The sequence below is a fragment of the Periplaneta americana genome, chromosome 8 (genome assembly GCF_040183065.1).
Source record: "Periplaneta americana isolate PAMFEO1 chromosome 8, P.americana_PAMFEO1_priV1, whole genome shotgun sequence".
Classification (NCBI taxonomy): domain Eukaryota; kingdom Metazoa; phylum Arthropoda; class Insecta; order Blattodea; family Blattidae; genus Periplaneta; species Periplaneta americana.
The window spans coordinates 64,843,708-64,862,528 of NC_091124.1; positions in this window are offsets into that span (position 1 = coordinate 64,843,708).

Genomic DNA, 18,821 nt, shown 5'->3' on the forward strand with positions numbered 1-18,821 from the left:
TCCAAAATTAAAAAAAATGTCAAAATTTTCAAAAAATTTCAAAATTTTCAAGAAATTGATAATTCTGTAAAAATTAAAAAAAAACTTTAAAATATTGAAAATATTTTCAAAATTCCAAAAGTAAAAAATTTTCAAAATACCAAAAATTAAAAAAAATTTCAAAATTCAAAATATTTTCAAAATTTTTCAAAATTCCAAATATTTTCAAAATTTTTCAAACCTTTCAATTTTTGTTTAATTTTGGAAAATTTTTTTTGAATTTTGAAATTTTTAACTTTTTTATTTTGAAAATTTTTAAAAATTTTGAAAATTTTCGAAAATTCTGAAAATTTTGAAAATTTTCGAAAATTCTAAAAATTTTGAAATTTTTCGAAAATTCTAAAAATTTTGAAATTTTTCGAAAATTCTGAAAATTTTTTGAATTTTGAAAATTGATTTTTTTTAATTCTCTTGAATTTGGAAAGTTTTGCATTTTTTAATTTTGGAAAATATTGAAAATTTTTTGAAATTTTCAAAATTTTAGGTATTTTGAAAATTTTTGAATGGTTCAAAATTTTTTTGAATTTTGAAAATTTCGAAATATTTTGAAATTTTTTAAAAATATTGAAATTTTTTCAATTCTGGATAATTTTGAATTTTTTTGAATTTTGGAAATTTGGAGAAATTGGAGTGACTCGGGAGCGAATTGGGAGTGAACTAGGAGTGACTCCAGGGCGACACGGAAATGAACTGGGAGTGACTACAGTGTGACTCGGGAGTGAACTGGGATGTGAATTGGGAGCGTAATGGGAGTGAATTTGGAGTGACTCGGCACCGGATTGTGAGTGACTAGAGTGAATTGGAATTGAATTCGGAGTGACTTGGGAGTGACTACAGGGTGACTCGGAAGTGAATTTGGAGTGACTCGGGAGTGACTCCAGGGTGACTAAGTGGATTGGGAGTGACTCCAGGGTTACTCTGAGTGAATTGGGAGTGACTGCGGGATGACTCGGGAGTGAACTGGGAGTGACTCCAGGGTGGCTAGGGAGTGAGTTGGGTGACTCGAGAGTGACTCGTGAGTGATTTGGTATTGACTCGCGAGTGAACTTGGATGTGAATTGGGAGTGAATTTGGAGTGACTGCAGCGGATTGTGACTAGGGAGTGAATTGGGAGTGAGTTGGAATTGAATTCTGAGTGACTCTGGAGTGCCTGCAGGGTGACTCGGAGTGGATTGGGAGTGACCCGGGAGCGAACTGAGAGTGAATCTTAATGGACTCTGGAGTGAATAGAGAATGATTCGAGTGTGAATCTTGAATTATTCGGTGGTCACTCCGGAGTAAATGACAGTGAATCAGGAGTGACTGGAGTGAATCGGGATCGACTTGGGAGTGACCCGTGATTGACTCAAGGGTAATGTTGGACTGAACCGAATGTGACTGTGGAGTGAATCGAGAGTGTATAGGGAGTGAATGGGGAGTAACTCGAGAGTGACTCGGGAGCGAATCCAGAGCGATTCAGGAGTCAATCGGGTGTGAATCCGGAGTGACTGGAGAGGCTCAGGAGTGAATCTGGAGTGACTCATGATTTAATTTCTTTCATTTTAATTTATTTCAATTTTATTTATTTAGTTGATTTAATTTAAGTTATTTGAATAGAGGAGGCCATGACTTGAGATATACTGTTGTTGGATATTGTCTGTTGATTTTCATATGCATATTATAAGAAAAATTATTGAAAACTTAGTTTTTACTGCTTTCATATTTAAAAAATAACTTATAATATAGGCCTACCTGGAAGTGTTAGGGACAAGAAGTTTCACGTCTTTCTACGTTAATTTCGAATTCATTCATTTGAAGTTTATCGTGGTTGTTTTCATCCAGCATAATAACCAGGTATTTATACATTAATATTTACCAATATCAATCAACAACGGATTTTACAGCTTTATTAGATGGTGAAAGATACGGAAACTCTTCCTTGTCATCTCTGTTATAACTCCGACCATCTAAAAGACAGATTATCAATATTTTGGAATGGATGTAAGTTTTGGTTTCATGGTGATTGTGTTGGCGTATGTAGTGATATCACAGCGCTTAGTGAAACTAATTCTCAGTGATTATGTTATGAAACGAGAACGAGAAACATGACGAAGAACAAAAGAACAGTGAAAGAGAAACGAAACTCAAACGAGAAATGAAGCGAAGAACTACATAGAAACGAAACGAAAAGCGGGAATCCAAGCGAAAGGTATTACGAAATTCAAACCGTAAAAGCGAGAATCGAAATGAAAGGGAAAACGATATTCCGAATGAAGCAGAAAGCGACGTACCTAACGAAAAACGAGAGATGAGAAACAAAACAAAATACGAGCACAGGAATGAAATGTAATACGGGAAATGAAGTGTAACTCAAACGAAGCGAATCGAACAACGAGAAATAAAATCGGAATGAAATTCGGGAAACGAAACAAAAACAGACAATGAATGAGAAAGGAAACGAAAAGCGAGAAACTTAACGCAACGAAAGAAGACACGTTAAATGAGAAAAGAAACGAAGCACGAAACTGAAGAAAACTAAATATGGAACTGTCTAGGGAAATAAATGAGAATAGAAAACGATACGAATGTTGACAAATGAAACGAATTCCGTTATCGGAATCAGAAAATCGGGAACGATGCGAGAAGGAAAACGGGAAACTGAACAAAAGACGAGGAAAATGAAAAGTAGAAAGGGAGCGAGAAACGAGAGATGAAACGAAAAAAGAAATGAAAAATGATAACTAAACGAAAACGAGAAACGAAGCGAAAACCGGCAGACGAATCGAAACAAAATATGAGGATCGGAAGAAACGAGAAATGAAATGATACTGGAACTGGAACGATACGAAATGAAAAACGGGTAGCGAAACGAAACAAACTGGAAAACGTGAAGCGAAAGGAAACAAAAAACGAGAAAAGAAACGTAAAACTTGAATCTAACCGAAACGAAAGGGAACACGAGGAATGACAAACGAATAGAGAAATGAGCAAGGAAACGTTAAGGAATTCGAGCATCGAAGTAAAAAAAAGTGGATATGATACGAATCGATAAACGAGAAATGGAGCGAAACGAAAACAAAAAGCACATCGATACGCAAAAAGGGAAACGGAGCGAAAAGAAGAAAAAAAACGAAGGGAAAGGAAAGCGACAGATGAAACGGAAAACGAGCAACGAAACGTAATACGAGAAACTGAGACGGAAAACAGAAAACGAAACGAAAATCTTGAAACGAAAGACGAAAAACTAAATAAAAGGAAGCGAAAAATGTGAAACGAAAATCGAAAAAGAAACGAGAAAAGATCCGAAGCGGAAGATGGAAAGGGAAACAAACGAAATGCGAAGCGAAACGAAAACAAGAAAGGAAACGATAAATGATATAAGAAATTAAAAGAAAACTGAAAAGGGGAAACCACAGGGAAATGTATCAAAAACTAGAAGTGGAACGAAACAAGCGAGAAGCGAAATGAAAAGAAAAACAAAAATCTAAGCAGAAAATAGGAAACGAAAAGAAAATGAGAAATGAAACGAAACAAAAAAGAAACGAAACGAGAAACGAGATTGAGATGAAAATGGGAAATGAAACGAAATCGAGGAACGAGAGGAGAAAAAAGAAAAACAAACACTAGAAACGTAATGAAACAAAACTAAGCGTAAAACGAAATGCGTAGTGGAAAGCTAGGAACGGGACGAAGTTTAACGAAAAAGCAGAAACGAAACGAGATACATGATAAACGAAAAACTAAAGAAAAGAAAAATGAAAAACCATAAAACAAAAAGCGAAAGGAAAAACAATGTAAGAAACGAAAAACGAGAAACGAAAGAAAAATGAGACGGGAAACGAATCAAAAAGTAACTGTAAACGAGATACTTTAACGAAGGACGACAAACGAAACCAAAAACAGGAAACGATAAACGAAACATAAAAGAGAAACAAAACGAAAACGAAAAATGAGATATGAGACGAAACGGAAAGAAAACCGAAAAAATTAAAGAAACTAGAAATTTAACGAATTATAAAAGGAGAAACGACGAAAAAACGAGTAACGGAACGAATCGAAAGAGAAATGTAACAACGAAAAACGAGGAAAAAAACCAAGGAAAATCGAGAATAGAAAACGAAAGACGGTAAACGGAGCAAAAACACACAAAGAACGAGAAACAATAAACGGGGAACGAAACGAGAAACTTACGTAAAGAAAAATGTGAAGCGAAACGAAATTAAACAAAAGCGAAAAGAAACGAAAAACTAGTAACATAAGAAGAATCAAAACGAAACGAAACCAAAGACGAGAAGCGAAACATAAAAGAGATTATAACGAAAAACAAGAAACGTAACAAATTAAAAATAAAAACTAGAAACTAAATGATAAATGAAACGAAAAGCGAAAAACCAAACCAAAAATGAGGTGAAACGAAATACCAGACGAGAAAAGTGAAACGCTACCTAAAACCTAAAGCGAAAGAAAACGAAAACGAAATAGAAACGAGAAATCAAGCAAAGAGAAAAACGACAAATAGAGCGAAAATAACGTACGGAAAGAGACTAAATGAAAAACAAGAAAGAAAACGAAAGTCAAGAAACGAAACGGAAATCGAAAAATAAGAAACTAAACGAAATCGAAACGAGAAACGAAATGAAGAATGAGAAACGAAAAGAAGCGAAAAAACGAGAAACCGACCGAAATTGAAACAAAAATGAGAAACAAAACGAAAATTGAGAAAGGAAAAGGAACGGAAGATGAGAAATAAAATGAAAGGAAAGATGAGAAACGAAAAAGGAGAAAAAACACGAAAATAAACGAAGAATGAGAAACTATCAAGAAAGAAGAAACGAAAAATCAAGGTAAATACGGGAAATGATACATAAAGAATATAAAAAACAAATTCTGCAAATGACACGTAACGAAAAATAAGAAAAGGAACGAAACAAAAAAGAGAATCTAAAAGAAACGAAATACGAAAATCGAAAAGAAATGACCCGAAATGAGAATCGAAACAAAACGATACCTAAAACGAGAACAGAGACATAAAAAGAGAACAGAAACGAAAGCATTAGTAGGAACGAATTACAGAACGAGAAACGAAGCGATAATTGAAACGAAAAGCGAGAAAACAAATGAAAAACGAGGAACGAAACGAAATACGAGATGAAACACGTAAAATGAAACCTAAAACTAGAAACGAAACTAAAAGAAAACCAAATAGAAACGAGAAACCAAGCAAAGGGAGAAACAAGAAACTGAGCGAAAAGGAAAACGTTCAAAATCAGAAGCAAGAAACAAAACGAAAATCGAGAAAAGAAACGACAAGCAAGACATTAGAATCGAGATCCGAGACGAAAATCGAGAAATGAAACAAAAATCAAATGAACCGACAAAAGAGGAACGAAATGGTAACGAGAAAAGAAGCGAAAAACGAGAGACGAAACGTAACGAGGAATGAAAAATGAAACGAAGAGAAAAACGAAAAGCGAGAATCGAAACGAAAGGTAAAACGAGATTCAAAACGAAAATGGAAACGGAGAACGACAAACGAAACTAAAACGAGAATGGGAACGGAAAACGACAAACGAAACGAAAATGAGAGATGAGAAACGAAGTGTAACTGAAAACAAGAAACGAAAGAAAAACGAGGAATGAAACGAAGCAATGAGAAATAAAAACGAAATAAAATTCGAGAAACAAAACAAAAGCAGACGAAGAACGAGAAAGGAAACGAAAAGCGAGAAACTTAACGAACGAGAAAAAGACACGTAAAACGAGAAACGAATCTGCGACACGAAAAGCCACAAGTGAAAAGATATTCGTGAAACGAAACGAAATAAGAAAACGAGAAATGGAACGGAATAGGGAAGTGTAAAACATAAAACGAGAAATGAAACAGAAATCGAGATATTGAACGAAAACCATTATGGGAAACGGAAAGTGTGAAACGAGGAACGAAACAAAAGAAAAAAAAAACGAAAATTAAACGAGAAACGGAATGAAAAATGAGAAACGAAACAAAAAGGAACGAAAAGCGACAACAAGGAACAAAGCCAAATACGACAAACGAATCGAATTGTAAAATGGGGAATGAAAGAAACTAGAAACGAAAAACGAAACGGAGCTAAAAACGGAAAGCGAAACGGAACAAAAAAAAGTGGAGGGAAAGAAAACGCAAAAATTGAATCGAAGAGAAACGATAGGAAATACGAAGAATAAGCAAATGGAAAATAAATTAAAAAGATATGAAATACGAGAATCTAAGTGAAAAGGAAAACGAGAAACGTATCGAAATGAAAAGAGAAGTACGATAGGAAACGAGAAACGGAGCGAAACGAATAAAATAAAAAGCGTATCGAAACGCAAAAAGAGAAACAAACGGAAAGAAAAGCGACAGACGCAATGAAACGCGAGAAACGATAGAAAAAAATAAAAACGAGCAACGAAACGTAATACGCGAAATTAAGTCAGATGGGAAACAGGAAACGAAACGAAAAACACGAAAGGAAACTATAAATGAAACGAAACTATACATATAAACGAAAAACCGTAAGAATGAAACGTAAGGAGAAACCAGAAGCGGAACGAAATGGCCGAGTACCGAAATGAAAAGAAAAACTGGAAACTAAGCACAAAACGACAATGAGAAATGAAACGAAACAAAAAAAAAACCGGAACGAGAAACGAGAATAGAGATGACAAACAGGAAATGAAACGAAATCGAGAAATGAGAAGCAACATGGAAAGCAAAGAACGGGAAGTCTAACGAAAAAGCAGAAACGAAAACGAAAATCGAATTGAAATAAAGAACGAGAAAAAAAAGAAACACTATAAATCAAAATACAAAAGGAAAACCGAGATAAGAAACGAAAATTAAAACGAGAAACGAAACAAATGAAGACAAACGAAAGGAAAAATCAGACGAGAAAAGACACACGGAAAAAAAAAACGAAAAAGGAAACGACGAAACAAACGAGAAACAAATAAAAAAGTAATGAAGACGAGAAACGAAACCAAAAACAGGAAACGAGAATAGAAACCAAATCTAAAAACAGAAACGAAAACGGAAAATGAGAAATGAAACAAAACGAGAACAAAAAAAAAAAACGAATACGAAAATCGATAAACTTAAAGATACATGAGAGGAAACTAACGTAAAACCAGAAACTGGTCGAAAGAGGAATAACGGAACGAATCGAAAGAGGAGAAACGTAACGAATAAAGAAAAACAAAGAACGAAATGAAGTGGTACGATACAAAAAAGAAGAAACCAGACGGGAAGAAACTAAAAACTAAGACTGAAACAAAAAACGAGAAAAATGAGAGGCGAAACGAAACGAAATACGAAAAGAGCAAAAAGAAACGAAACAAACAATAAGAAACGAATAACGAGAAAAGAAACAAAAACGTATAACTATAAGGAAAGAAAAATGAGAAAAGAAACGAAAAAGAGAATCGAAACCAAATCCGAGAAACGAAACGAAATGAGGAAAGAGAAGCGAAACGAAATTCAAATCGGAAATCGAATCGAAACAGAAAACTTGAAACGAAACACGAGAATCGAAACTTAATAAGGGAACTGAAACGAAAAATGAAAGAAAACTAAAAATAAAGGAACTGAGAAACGAGAATGAAACGGTAAATTAAACGAAAAATAAGAACCAAATAAAAAATAAGAGACATGAAATACACGAAACGAAAAACGAGAGAAGCAACAATAAACGACAAACCGAAACGAAAATGAAAGAATGACAAACAAGAGACGAAAGAAAACGCAAAATAAGAAACGAAACGAAACCAAAAATGAGAAATGAAACGAAAAACAAGAAAGGAAGCGAAAACTAAAACATTAATCGAAACGATGAAAAATTAGATTTGAAATGAAACGAAAAACGAGAAGTGAAACTATAAGAATCACGATACGAAACGAAAAACGAAACGTAAAAGAAGAAACAAGACGAAAATCGAGAACTATAACGAAAACCGAGAAACGAAACGGAAAGAAACGAAGAACAAAAAAGAAAGTATGAGAAACGAAAAGCAAGCTACAAACAAAGCGAACCGAAGAACAAGAAACTAAACCAGAAACGAGAATGGAAGCGAAATAAAAACGAGAATCGAAACGAAAAGGAAAACGAGATTCGAAACGAAACGGAAATGATATTCGAAACGAAAAATTGAAAATGAAACGAAAAACGAGAGACACATAAAACGAAAAGCGAGGAAAGAAACTAGCAAGGAAACTAAACGAAATACGAGAAACAAAGAATGAGAAAGGAAACAAAAAACGAGAAAAGATGTGAAAACTAAACGGCAAATGAGAAACGATACGAGAAACGAAAGGCAAAACGAGAAGCGAAAGAAAAGCAAAAGACGAAACGAGAAAAGAAATTAAACGAAGAATGAGAAACGAAGCGAAACAATGAACAAGAGAAACGAAAACTGAGAGAGTTAACGATACAAAGCGAAAAATGAGAAACGATAAAAGCGAAAAAAAATTTAAAACGAGAAACGAAATGAAAACGGAAACAATAAGAGAAAGGAAACTAAAAACGAGTAGCAAAACGAGAAACAAGAAACGAAACGAAAAGCGGAAATGAAACAAGGTACACGAGACGAAATGAAAACAGAACTGAACGTAAAACGAGAAACGTAACGAAACCAGAGTTTTTGAAAGTGATAAAAATATAAGAAAGGAAATGAGTTAACAAAAACATTCAAAATTTATTTCACATATTCTTAATTTCCACTGATACGAGTGACCGACTCAAGGTATTGATAAACTGTTTTAGGCATCACGCACAACACGACTACGGGTAGACACTTTTCGTCGTTGAAATTCTCTAAGTCGCAGCACTTGCATTTTAGTTTTAATAATGATTTAAAAAAAAAAACTAAAATAATAAAGACGGATTGACTGATTAATAATATTGATTCCTACGATGCGTTTCCAATTTCTAATATGTGGATCTCTCAAAGTACATATTTAACGGCTCTCAGCTAGAGTAATGAGTTCTATGAATATTTCGACTGCCTGTAAGGGTTCGATCCCTGGTTTTTCTTTTCGTACTCTTTAATGCCGAACTCCGATATCAGGTGATTATAGTTTCTAGTTAATAATACTTCAAAACGGAAATATGTAATCGATGAAACGTCTTATGAACAAGATGTTCCACAGTAGTAGCTACACTGCTCAAGAAAGTTTTGCGCCACTTTGATTTCTTAAATCACAGTGAATCTAATGACTGAGGGGGTATGAGATGAAAAACACAAAACTTCTAGGTGATTCTAAAAGATTCTAGTTAATACAATTTTAAAAGGGAAATATGTAATCGATGAAATACCTTATACACCAAATGTTCCACAGCAGTAACTATACCGCTCAAAAAAAGTTTTGCACCACTTTGATTTTTTAAATCACAGTGAATCTAATGACCTGAGAGGGTAAGAGAAACACAAAACTTCTCAAACTGAAATAAAGATTTATTATGAAGGTAAAACAAAACACTGACAAAAACAAAGGCATTATTCGGAAAAGTGTATCTGCCTGTAAAACTCTGAAATTAAAACATCTCTTGGCTAGCTTCAGTATCCTATTACTCCACCTCGTGTATTACAGCATGCTTGGACTCTTTGTGACATGGTGTCCAGAAGGTGATTAAGGCGATTCTGGTCTAGTCTGTCCCATTTTTCAACAGCGGCTCTCCAAAAGTCATTCAGGGTTTCAGGTAGATTCCTATGTTGTCGCACTGTCCTCTTCAGTTAGTCTCAGGCATGTTCAATAGGATTCATGTCTGGAAACATCGCAGGCTATTCCATCCTATTGATTCCTGGCTCTTGAAGGAAGATGTTTACAAGGCGGGAGCAGTGTACACGTGCGCTCTCATCTTGAAAATTGTCTCCAAATTTTTGCTTGTATGGCTCAACAATGGATTGGAGGATCCTATCCCGATGGCGATAAGCAGCGTCTGGCATCCATACATGACACCGGCTCTAAACATTACTGATCCGCCTCCCTGCTGAAACTGTAGAACTGAGTATTTGGGACGAATGACCCTACCTGGTTTTCTTCACATTCTTCTCTGACGATTGTCAGGCATCAGAAAAATTCTACACTCATTGCTGAAGAAAATTTCATGCTATTGTTCCAGATTCCAATCCAAGCGCTTACTAGCCCACGTGTTTCTGGTTCCATGGGGCAGAGAGATCATCGCTGTTGCTCGCAAAGTTCTCCAGTGTAAGTTATCTTGTGGAGATGATTTCTGACTGTTTGGGCTGTCACAACCCTTCCAGTAAGGCATGGAGTAGCTGGTTGAGTTGTCTTCTCGATTTCTACGAGCCATTATGTGCAGGTAAAGGTCTTAGCTGGAGTGGTTGATCGGGGGTAACCACTCCGAGGCAAGTCTTCAACATTTTGTCACACAATAGCGGTTCCATGTCCTAATGACATCACTATGACTTCTTCCGATCTTGCGACCAATTTCCCTCATGCTGAAGGCTTACTGACGAAGAAAAACTATCTTTTGTCTGTCAAAAGGCTCTCGTGCTACTTTATACATTGCTAACTTAATTAATAAAAAATGACTTGTGTCCATTAATTAACTTTGTTGTTAATCAAGAAAGTGCACAATAGTGGAGTATAATATTAAAACAACTGAATAACATATTTGTTTCGAGAAAACATCTCGTATTATGTAATCCAAAACTGTGCCGATTACATATGTAATCCAAATCTGTGTGGATTACGTATGTAATCCACCCACAATTGGAGCTGGAACTTGGAATATCGAGCATGCGCAGTGTGTTTAAATTTGAAAAGGAATACTGAGCATGCATACTGTGTTAAAACTGGAACATGGAATACTGAGCATGTGCAGTGTGATATAACTGGAACACGCAATACTGTGCATGCGGAATAGGTTCAAAGGAATACTGAGCATGTGCACTGTGTTAAAAAGAGAATTTGGAGTACTGAGCATGTGCAGTGTGCTTAAACTGGAACTTGGGACAATGAGCATGCGCAGTCTGTTAAAACAGGAACTTGGCATATTGAGCATGCGCAGGGTGTTATAAATATGAGCACACACAGTTTCTTAAAAGTGAAACTTGGACTACAGAGCATGGGTTTTGTGTCATAACTGGAACTTTTAAAATACTGATCATGCGTACTGTGTTATAACAGAAAGAGAGAGAGAGTATATGGATCATATACATAATCCGACTGCCAGTGGAAGACAAATGTAATCCACAGCTGTTTATTAAGTTATCACATCCTTTCGTGTTACAGTTTAGCCCTGATATCTGGAATGTTTGGATTTATATGTGACTTTTTTCTGTGTAAGAGTATATTTTCAGATTGGATTGCAGAGAGAGAGAGAGAGAGAGAGAGAGAGACTCGAACTGAGAACACTGAGCATGTGCAGTATGTTAAAACTTGAACTTGAAATATTCAGCATGCACAATGTGTTTAAACTCGACAAGGAATACTGAGCATGTGCAGTGTGCTATAACTAGAATTTTGAGTACTGAGCAGTGTGTTGAAACTGGAACTTGGAGAACTGAGCACGTGCAGTATGTCATAACTCATATTTGGAATATGTTGCATGCGCAGTGTGTTATAACTAGAATTTGGAGTACTGAGCATGCGCAGTGTGTTATAACTAGAATTTTGAGTACTGAGCAGTGTGTTGAAACTGGAACTTGGAATACTGAGCATGCGCAGTGTGTTATAACTGGAACTTGGAACCCTGAGCATGAGCAGTATGTTAAAACAGAAACTTGGAATATGTTGCATGCGCAGTGTGTTATAACTAGAATTTGGATTACTGAGCATGCACAGTGTGTTATAACTGGAACTTGAAACACTGAACATGCGCAGTCTATTAAAACAGGAACTTGGCATAGTGAGCATGCGCAGGGTGTTATAAATATGAGCATGCACAGTTTCTTAAAGCTGGAACTTGGACTACTGACCATGGGCTGTGTCATAACTGGAACTTGGAATACTAATCATGAGTACTATGGTATAAAAGAAACAGAGAGAGAAAGAGAGAGAGAGTATATGGATCATATACCGTATGTACTCTGACTGTCAGTGGAAGACAAATGTAATTCACTGCTGAATAATAAGTTGCCACATCCTTTTGTGTTACAGTTTATCCCTGATATCTGGAGTGTTTGGATGTAACTGTGACTTTTTTTCTCTGTAGGAGTATATTATGTTTTTAGAGAGGATTATATATGTAATCCAATTATGCGTGGATTACGTATGTAATCCAAATCTGTGTGGGTTACATATGTAATCCAATTATGGGTGGGTTACATATGTAATCCAAAACTGTGTGGATTATATATGCAATCCAATTATAGGTGGATTACATATGTAATCCAAATCTGTGTGGATTACATATGTAATCCAATTATGGGTGGATTGCATATGTAATCCAAATCTGTGTGGATTACATATGCAATCCAATTATGGGTGGATTACATATGTAATCCAAAACTGTGTGGATTACATATGCAATCTAATTACGGGTGGATTACATATGTAATCAAAATCTGTGTGGATTACATATGTAATCCAATTATGGGTGGATTGCATATGTAATTCAAATCTGTGTGGATTGCATATGTAATCCAAATCTGTGTGGATTACATATGCAATCCAATTATGGGTGGATTACATATGTAATCCAAAACTGTGTGGATTACATATGCAATGTAATTACGGGTGGATTACATATGTAATCCAAATCTGTGTGGATTACACATGCAATCCAATTATGGGTGGATTACATACGTAATCCAAATCTGTGGATTACATATGTAATCCAAAACTGTGTGGATTACATATGCAATCCAAGTAATCCACCCATAATTGGAGCTGGAACTTGGAATATCGAGCATTCACAATGTGTTTAAACTAGAACAAGGAATACTGAGCATGTGCAGTGTGTTATACCTAGAATTTGGAATACTGAGCATGTGGACTGTGTTAAAACTGGAACATGGGATGCTGAGCATGCGCAGTACGTCATAATTCGTATTTGGATTACAGTGCATGCGCAGTGTGATGTAGCTGGAACACGCAATACTGTGCATGCGGAATGGGTTCAAAGGAATACTGAGCATGTGCGCTGTGTTAAAAATAGAATTTGGAGTACTGAGCATGTGCAGTGTACTTAAACTGGAACTTGGCATACTGAGCATGCGCAGTGTGTTATAACTGGAACTTGGGACACTGAGCATGCGCAGTCTGTTAAAAGAGGAACTTGATATATTGACCATGTGCAGGGTGTTATAAATATGAGCACGCACAGTTTCTTAAAAGTAGAGTTGGGTCGATTCGTGAACGAATCGTTCATTCGAACGTCTAATATAAGTAATCCTAAGAATCTAATCGCGGTATCAACGAATCGTCGTTCAAAAGAATGGTAATGAAGCGACATGGTATTGCAACCCACAATTCTATTTACTTATTTGATGTAACCGGTTAGCAGACATTTCCGAACCGTGCCGAATTCTCCCGAGCGAGAGTGGAATCAAAATACTGCATTTGTTAAGTGTGAAAAATAATGAACAAGAACCTGAAATTTACGTGGTTAAATAGAGATATAATGGAAAAAATGTACTTGATAATAAGATTCAGTTGATAAATTATAATTAAGAAACACTATCTTGGATAACTTTGTAGACTAATGGAGGTTATGATGAATGGCTCCAGCCAAGGAGAAAGAGATAATCCAATGTCTGGCCTCTTATGTATGTCATCAATGCTAAAGATGTAGAACGTTTTTGTTCTATCCGTGGTTTGCAAAAGAAAGTGTACTGTGAGTCGTTCGTTGACGATTCGAAAGAATAGTTGGAATCGCAGACTGGGAAGAATCGTTAACGAATTGTTAGAATCGATTCGTAATGTATGACTGAATCGTTGAATCGACTTCTGAAAAAGAATCATGTTGCCCAACTCTACTTAAAAGTGAAACTTGGACTACTGGGCATGGGTTGTGTGTCATAACTGGAACTTTGAAAATACTGATCATGCGTACTGTGTTATAACAGAAAGAGAGAGAGAGAGAGTATATGGATCATATACATAATCCAACTGCCAGTGGAAGACAAATGTAATCCACGGCTGTTTATTAAGTTATCACATCCTTTCGTGTTACAGTTTAGCCCTGTTAATCTGGAGTGTTTGGATTCATATGTGACTTTTTTCTGTGTAGGAGTGTATATATATATATATATATATATATTTTTAGATTGGAGAGAGAGAGAGAGGGAGGGAGAGGGGAGAGGTGGAAATGGAGCGAGGGGGAGGGGAGAGACAGAGAGAGATGATTGGCAACCGCTTGCAAAGAGGATGAACAACCAGAACAAAGCAGATACCTCAGTGACAAAACTATACAATGAACCAATCAAAGTTAACACAGAGAAATTTGTACATTTACGACAACTTAAGTGTGAAATACCACATAATTTCCATTCATTTTACATTAATTTGCCACATGTTTGTTCAGATAAATCATGTGGGCATCTTGAAGTGTGAAATGGAAGAAGTTACCTTTGTTTTGGTCTATACTATAATTGAATGAAGTAGAAAAGTTTAACAATTCAATTAATTATTAGATGCTTTAATTTCCATTTTTTTCGTTTCATACTTTACATATTTTTTGTCTAAATGGATGTTAAAATTTTAAATTATGGTTTATTTAACGGCGCTTTCAACTCCAGAGGTTATATCACCGTTTCCCGTGTGCTGGAATTTTGTCCCGCAGGAGTTATTTACATGCCAGTAAATCTACTGACATGAACCTGTCGCATTTAAACACACTTAAATGCCATCGACCTGAGCCGGAATCGAAACCGCAACCCCTAGCATAGAAGGCCAGCACTATACCAACTACGGTACCGAGGCCGACCTGAATGGATGTCAGAATTTTTTTTCATTTCTTATATTATTATATGATTTTCAATAAATATAGTGTGTAATAAACATGAGAACTGTGTTTAGAATTATTAGTAGTATAATAATTATCCCACCAATTTTCCTTTCAAAACCTCGTCAGTCCATTTTTGGTTGGGAAGTGAAGAAACAAAAACACGTAACTCCATTTACGGTTCAAAATAAAACAGCAATATAAAATCAGGTACCTCATCATCAAGAGGGCTGATTTTATTGCAACATAGCAGTGTTTCGTTAAGGAAGCCTAAAAACTTGGATATGTAGATAGTTTTTTGTTTCTCCTGTAAAATTTTGATTTTTGGAGTTACAAGGTTTTGTTCGCCATGCGACCATATGTAATCCAAAACTGTGTGGATTACATAATATTTATTTTAAAATGATCGCGTAACTATAGCAGTTATAAAAAATTGTAAGGATGCAAAACTTTTTTTGAGCAGTGTATAAAAGCTTGGATTCTGCCTTCGGTAATCATTCACGTTTCGAATCTCTGAAACTAGTGACAGCAAAAGTGAATGATAGCGACAAAAGAATTGAATATAAGATATTCCAGCAAGCAGTATACGTCGACATGGTCCAGCCCCATACGGGTTATTATTGATCTCGTATGTCTTAGACCATTTGGTATGTCATAGTCTGAATCCAACATTTTTCATGGTCTACCAGTTGTGACATTCTCATGGTAATGTCGCTAGAAGTGTCATACTCAAAATATCTTTAAAAAATGAATAAATTGTGTTAAAACTCTGTCTGTTTTATACAGGTACCTTCTTATTATGTCTGTTATTTATTCCGAATGAAACAAAACAAATTCATTTGAGAGATTGGAAGAAAAGAGCAAATAACTCGATAAAACACTAACCAAAGAAAACGCGACTGTAAGAAACATTGGAAAGCTGAAAGAAAATAATCAACAAAATAGACTGACTGTGCATGTTTAACATAAAATTATCACATGAAAACTAAAATTCGTAACATTCATGTGACGATGTCGGACATTATACATACCCCTGATTCTGCCTGCGAAACCATTAAATACCTCCCACATGTCTGGAATGATATTCGGGCTGCCTAAATAAGAATGAACGGCTTAAAATAGACACCTTGTACAGACCCAAAAACAAAATTTGGGCCAGCTGAATTTTATTTCTGGATCTATACAATATTAGTAATAATTAATAATTAGGGCCGAATTTACGCATGGAACAACATGGGCCATGGCCTGGGTCAGCAATGTGAACAAGACAAATGTTGAAGATCATATTTTGTGCGAGATCGTGCGTATTTGCTTGGTTTCCACACAAAACCAATCCGCGGTAAGTCTAAAATTCCACATTCAGTATTCCCAACCTAACACATATAACAATTTCCCTATTCTTACCGCTTAAGTGAAATATTGATTTTACTGCTTTAGGCTTTTAACATATTATTTTTAGAGACGTTCAATATAGTAATAATTATAAATTGGAAACTTACCACTGCAATTTCACCTAAATTGCACTGTTAATTATTGTTTTTAAATATTTGAAAAAATTAAGTAAACTCTAAATCATTACATAACCTTACCGTTTGTTTTAAGTTCGCATTTATAGACTGGGGAGAAAAAAAAGACAGACATATATCACGGCCTGCTGGAGTATAGTAAACACAGAAAACATTTTAAAGCAACAATGTTGAAGATAGATATTTTTGTTTTCCAAATTTGCCGTCATTGAACATAAACAAAGATGGAGATTTTATTGAAACTAATTAGAAATTCCTCTTTCAGGTATGTAATAAACGATCTTCGCACAAAATAATGTACGATACACGAGTGGTATGTTTTCTTTCAATTCTCGGAAATTAAAAAAGCTCAACTACGTTTCGCTTTTTCAAACTTTTCCTCGAACATGAAAACTTCAACATACCGCTCTTGTAACGCATATTACTATTACTAAAAGTAATCCTTTAACTGAATTTATATAACACAAGTGCAAGAGCATAGTTGCAGTTAAGTGAATATCTTTATAATTGTAGTTCAAGAGGGACAACTAAGGGTGAAAATAAGAACAACTCTAATGGGGTGCAAGCCCCGGTACAGTTCAGCTGTTACCACTCAATCAGTTCAGCCAGGCAGCGAGTGGTAGCTGCTATCCAGTTCAGCCACCCAGTTGTTACCGTTAGGTGGTCAGGCTAATGGAACTCCGGTGGGTTGGCACATGATCTCTCTTTTAGTCTTCACATAAGATCTCCCAGCCTCGGCTGGATTTGGACTGCATTTGCACAGTGAACGAAGCATGCTGACTCAAAGTCACGCCAGCCCAGGGCCGCCATCTTGTGGAGTTAGTTGTGTCCCTTGTTGATTCCTCCTCTGCATTGGAGTTGGCTGTTGGGCTGTGGTGGTCTCGTCCTGCGATGTGTTTAGTATTGCCAACCCTCTCGTATTTCCCGGAATTTCCCTTATTTTGCTCCAGTTTTAACAGACTCTCAGTCCCCATATTTTTCTTCTTTTTGAGATTTCTGTCTTATTTTTCATAACGTACACTTATTTATTTCAATGTTTAATTTTGCTGTGAATGAAGGTGACGTATACAATGAATTTATTGTTCTAGAGCAATGATGTTATATAGTTGATTTTAAACTGGTGAGTACTGAAACCCATTTCTGGCAAGGATTACCTTCCACAGAGACTGCACTTTTTAATGCATCTCTGGAGCAACAAATTCATCATATAAATCTTGTGTTTTCTTGAGTTTAACAGAAAATATCTGAAGATCTTTTCAGATTATCTAATTCATGAATTTATCTGATATAGTGTAAATGTAAATTTCTCAGAAATCGTGTTTTAATATTCGAATTTATATTCCACCTCATTTTCTAAGCTTCCAGAACTCAATGCCACACAAATAATAAAGGAACCCAATGAGCCTTATGAAATAAAATTGTATACTAACTAATGATATTAAAACAAGATTATTATATTTATGCGAATTCATCTCATGATAGTACTTTCACTTCACTATCCATCTGTGCTTAACCAAATAGCTGACACAGTATAGTTAAATAACCCAATGAAAACAAATAATCTGTGCTACGTTATTTTCAATAAAAAGCAGACAGTCTTCTAACAAGGGAAGGGTTTTGGCTCGAACAGGAATTTTTAGTTAAAAATTTGTACAGAGGCTTACCTCACAATAGTGATGAAGACCGTAAAAGCATTCATTTGTGTAACTCTCCGTTTGGTTGGTATTGGTCAATACACTTCTTTAAAAAAGTACATGAGGATTCTCTATAAAATGCATGAAACAGCATGGAGCAGAGCAATAAGTACAACACGCAGAAGCAACACCTGAACAATCTTCTGAACCACACTCCAGTGCTGAAAAATCAAATACTATCTGAATTACAATTTTCAAGTCCGAGACTTGTTCAGGATTCACGTAACCAGCTGACTGCCAGGAATACTGAAGCATAGGGCAGTATATTGGAGAAGACAACTGGTTATGAATAACACAGTGCATTTTCATCATAAACACTAGATTTCCCAAGTTAAGTTCTGGATTCTCAGCAAGAGTCCTTATGCAATCTGTTATCCTCTGAGCATATATTTTGTATTGTCTAAGGAAATAGATATTCAGAGGCTGGATATATTTAGTTTTTTAGGTGGTATGATCATACATTCTATGTCCTAACCTTGGAATGATTCATTTATTAAGGTTGTGTCCTTGTGCACATTCAATGACTCACACAACAGTGTACATTTTTGATTAGCTGCAACATTTTCAGACAGAACATTGGAGAAAAATGTTCTTAAATGGGCTTTAGACATTTTACCACTCGCACTAGCTTCTAGGCTAGGCTAGGCTTACGGGTA